This window comes from Penaeus monodon, chromosome 1, assembly GCF_015228065.2.
Source record: "Penaeus monodon isolate SGIC_2016 chromosome 1, NSTDA_Pmon_1, whole genome shotgun sequence".
Classification (NCBI taxonomy): Eukaryota; Metazoa; Arthropoda; class Malacostraca; order Decapoda; family Penaeidae; genus Penaeus; species Penaeus monodon.
Genome location: NC_051386.1, coordinates 14,932,842 through 14,937,841, shown reverse-complemented (window position 1 = coordinate 14,937,841; position 5,000 = coordinate 14,932,842). Strand labels below are relative to the sequence as shown.

Genomic DNA, 5,000 nt, shown 5'->3' with positions numbered 1-5,000 from the left:
ACATAGGTAGCCCTAATCGTTTCTGTTTCTGAATATTATTTTCTATGACTAATTTACTAACACCAAATACCTGCTTGGGATTTACGCTATTTTTTCGGAGTTCTATTTTGACTTTCTCAAACTATTTAATCTACACCACACAACACTTCAGTTTTGTATTTTCTAAAACACTTCTACTCCCTAGAGGCCACTATGACACCGATTTACTACTGCTCTTTAATGTCAACTGAAACAATGTTCAGCTGCGGGCTCACCGATGATGCAATCGGAAACAAAGGAAAGTGGTTTCCTTTCTCGATATTACTAATATCTGTTGATATTCGTGGGGTATTGCACGTCTCGTTTTTTAAAATAATTATCACTATTCCTCTTCATACAAATGCCTCACGGTAAGAAACACAAAAATATGATGGATTTTCATAACGACCTTGCAGTCCAGCTACAAGAAAATCGTCCAGTGCAAAAACTACATTCAAGTACACTTTAATACACCATCATACACCGAGACGCGGATGAAGTAAATGAACTTCCACTCGCAATCACTCGCACCAGCGGAGCAACCACAGAGATGCCAACATGACTTCCTCCGGTGCTGCGGTTGGGCGACGTCACGGCCAACAGGCTGGAAGCAAGGCATGTCACCTCACGCTCGTCACTTCGTGCTGGTCGCCTTGTAATTGAGTCGGATGAGCGAGCCTGGGCGTCACACCGCAGTCTACCCCCTCCTGCGACCCAACACATGTGCTGCTCTTCACCCACACTTGTGTACTCACGCTCGCACTTATCACTGGCGCGTGGAGCTGGATCAGATGCTCATTACACGCAGTCGGCAGTACTTGAGGGACCGCCACGACGATAACCGCGGGGCCTCGACGCGACTCCCTTACGAAGCGGATCGGAGCGGGCTCGGAACACCTCTCCTTTCTAGAAGCGTTTTGTTTGTGTTTTGCATTTTTGGGTATCACAACGGGGAGATAGAGAAAAGAAACTGAAGGAAAAGTATATGAAAATAAGTCTTTCGCACTGTCACAAAGTAGAGCAACCTCACAGGCACAGCGCTGGAGGTTGAGTGAAGAAAAGGATGTTGAGGAGGCGAGGTTGTGAAGACGTACTGTAGCCTGTCAGCCGCTTGGGCAAGCTGACCTATGACAGCAGTGTCATCTTTCCGCCGAGGGGAAAAAGTCTCGCGGTTCCTCGCCTCCACATGTGGTAGTTTAGCAGCAGATAAGAGAGCAGGAGACGGTCAGTGAAGTCAGCAGAGTGAGATGAGGAGCGAGTGCAAGCGCCCTGGGTTAGCAATAGATTCGGATGAGAGCAGCAGTAGCGGCTGAGCAGCAGTGGGGCAGCAACAGCGGGAGTCACAAGAGCAGCAGCAGCAGCGACAGAGGCGAGTTGGCAGCAGCGGCGCGCGATAGAGGGAGGAGACGCCACCGGCTGACTGAGGGAGCGCCGCCGCTTGCCCTCTCTGCCTCCCTCTCGCAGCTCGCACTGCGCGCCGCCCATGCTCCACCCTCGCCCGCCCTCCCGCCCGTGCTACACCCCCGACCGCCCATGCTCCACCCTCGCTCGCCCATTCTCCACCCTCGCCCGTGCTGCAACTTCACTCGCCCATGCTTCACTCTCGACCGCCCTCCACCTGTACTCTACCCTCGTCGCCCATGTTACGACGGCATAATCATTGGTCACCCTCCCGCCCATGCTCCGCTCTCGAAAGCGCTATGTTTCCTCCCATGTTCGTACCTCGCCCACTCTCCCTCCCTCTGACCAATGCTTCACCTTCGGCCTCCTTTTAGACAAAATTACATGAACATAACCTTCCCTTGCCTTCCCGCCCATGCTCTACCCATATATTCCAGCCCATGCTCCACCCAATCCATTTCCTCTTTGATAGATAGAGTCTCCATCCCCCACCCCATCTATGCTCCCATAATGCCTATGCTCACTCTCTGCTCACTCAAGGCATAGCTTCTTCACATCACTAATTCTCCCTCGTTTTCCTCCACGCCCATGCTCCTGACCACCCAATCTTCAAGACGCCCATGAATCGACTCTTCTGCACGCTCATAACTCGCTCTCACGCCTTTAAGAAATTGTCTTTTCCTCCTCTTCCTCTACTGCTTTTTCTTCTTCTTCACTTTACTCTTATGTTGATGATGTTAATAATAATGGCAATGGTGATGGTGGTGTTAGTGTTGCTGATAACAACAATGACAATTATTATAACAATAATGAAAATTATAATAATGATGATAATTTCAAATATCATTTCTATAATTAAACAGCAAACACTTTAAAGTACAATAAGAAAAAAAATGATAAATGATTCAACGAGAGACCACGTGATGGCACATACGCCAATAGTGAGCACTAGATGATACATGATCAACTTGCAATGCAAACGTGATCATCTATACACATGAATTATTCATGAATCGATCGCATCTGACTCCCATAACTAGAATTCTTCACATTTAATTGGTTCATCATGTGATAGGTACTGTGGTTGCCAGGCGGGAAAATCAATTAATTGCAAAATGAAATTACAACAATATACAACTCAATCCAGCACCGTTGATAAATCTCGCTTGGATCGCCACGCTGGGTCGATGATGCAACAATATGCAATATCGGCTTCGCCAAATCACGTGAACTGCCACACTGATTCTCTTTGTCCTGCGTAATAGCAGTAAGAAAGAAATTTACAACCAAGTCTTCTCTCCTCCTTCTCTCACTCTCGCTCTCTCTCTCTCTCTCCTTCTCTCTCTCTCTCTACACACGCACACACACACACACACACACACACACACACATATATATATATATATATATATATATATATATATATATGTGTGTGTGTGTGTGTGTGTGTGTGTGTGTGTGTGTGTGTGTGTGTGTGTGTGTGTGCGTGTGTGTGTGTGTCGCGTACGCGTGCGTGCATCTGTAAACAAATAGATGTACATACATACATCATCATGACCATCCTGTCTTTCTGTTCTCTGCAGGACAAGGCCTTCAACCTTTCTCACTGTTATGGTTATATGTATGCAATATACTCATCTGTTTACTTTTTCGTCTCTTGGTCCTTTAAGTCCTTCCTAGTACTGTATATTACAAGCTCATCTGTATACGTTCTCCTAGGCTCTCCCTCTCTCTCTTAGTAATATAGAAAAGAGTACGAAAGGCAAACCCACAAAGAAATAATCGAAAAAGGAAATTTCCACAAGAATCCAGGATAAACTGACGTTATAGAAAGAAGAAAAAAAGGTTTTCCTTGTGAAAGCTATCTTGGTTAAGTGGTCACTTCTCCTGGAGGATAAGATTGACTTCCAAAAGTGTTTGTGTGTGTTCGAGGACACGGGGTACTGATATCAGACTATATATGTGACGTGTGTGTGTGTGTGTGTGTGTGTGTGTGTGTGTGTGTGTGTGTGTGTGTGTGTGTGTGTGTGTGTTTGTTTCCTTGTGTGTGTGTGTCTTCGTGCGTTCATTTTTTTCGCGCATGAATATGCATAGATACACCTGTGTACATGTTTTTCTATCAAACTATTTATCTATCTGTAACTGAATCTTTGCTTATTTATTTGAACACACACACACACACACACACACACACACACACACACATATATATATATATATATATATATATATATATATATATATATATATATATATATATATATATATACATATATTACAGCATGTCTATCACCTTGCTTCTTGCTGGCCATCTATCACCTTAAATATATTTGTTCATCTATCTATCAATTTCCATATATCTACTCACCTATACATCAGTCTACATCTTACTGCCCTAGCAACGTTATTTATCATCGTAAATATATTCGTTATTTCCCTGCCACCCATTTGTTTATCTATCGGTCTATCTAAAAAAAAAACGGTTAGCTACAGGTATGACCACAACAAAAGGAAAGAAGAAAAAAAGAAAGAGAGAAAACCATAATAAATTGATAAAGATATACCTGACCCCCTCCTCGTGAAAGGAAGACGGAAAAGCATAATAAATGAAGTCTAAAGCGCTCCCCCCCCCCCCCCGTCCAAGATATACCGACCGTGAAAGAAAGAAAATAAACAGTAAAGGTATAGATTTGAAAATTAATAATCATTTTAAAAAATATCCCTCCCCCTACCCCAGATATAACCAACGACCCCCTGTGCAATGGTGTTTACATTGATCCATTAATCCCGTTGATCATTAGAGTGCAAGGGTAAGCCTGCACACACACGCTACGCTCAACAAAGGTGAAATCACGCGCATTATCACTGATTGTTCGTCGAAATTTTGGAATTTGAGATTCGGGGAGGGAGAGGAAGAGAAGAGAACATGAAGAAAGGGGTGAAAGAAGAAACGCAAGAGAATGATAGCCTTTCAAGTTGTCTGAAAATGGAGGTGCGGGAGTGGGAATAAAAAAAAAGCACTGTTCTTGTGGCTGGAGTCTCAGACGCCCCGCAATCCAGTAACAAGAATATATGAAAATGTGCAAAGACACACCTTCAAACAAGCAAATTTCAGTACAAAGTCTAGCAGTCAACTCACGCATACCTGGTTTCATACTCAAAAAGGGAAGTCGCATAAACATGGGCTGCATGCTTTGTCCATCACAAATAGCATTTGCGGAAGTTGGGGAGGGTTAGGCTCATGATAACACACCAACGTAATATCCGTGATGATTACATATGCACGTATGCGCCAGAGACGGTCTCACATCCAGCATGAATCGGACACACATACGCGGTCACATACATATATATGTATACACACACACACATATGCTCGCGCGCGCGCGCGCGTGTGTGTGTGTGTGCGTGTGTGTATGTTTATATATGTATATACATATATATGTGTGTGTGTGTGTGTGTGTGTGCGTGTGTGTGTGTGTGCATATATATCTACATTTTTAAACAAATAAATGCATGCACATCACCATGACCATCTTGTCTTTCTATTCAAGGCTCTCAAACTTTCTCATTTTTTATAC

At 44.0% G+C, this 5,000-nt stretch overlaps 1 protein-coding gene across 1 annotated transcript in view; it reads right to left on the bottom strand.

Annotated features, from left to right (window-relative positions):
- The window catches only part of LOC119593851, a 3,744-nt gene extending 2,271 nt beyond the window's left edge, over positions 1–1,473 (bottom strand). Inside the window, exon 1 of the mRNA XM_037942913.1 lies at positions 774–1,473. The gene's annotated coding sequence lies outside the window, so the exon portion shown is untranslated. The remainder of the gene's footprint in view (positions 1–773) is intronic.
- Positions 1,474–5,000: the final 3,527 nt, after the last annotated feature.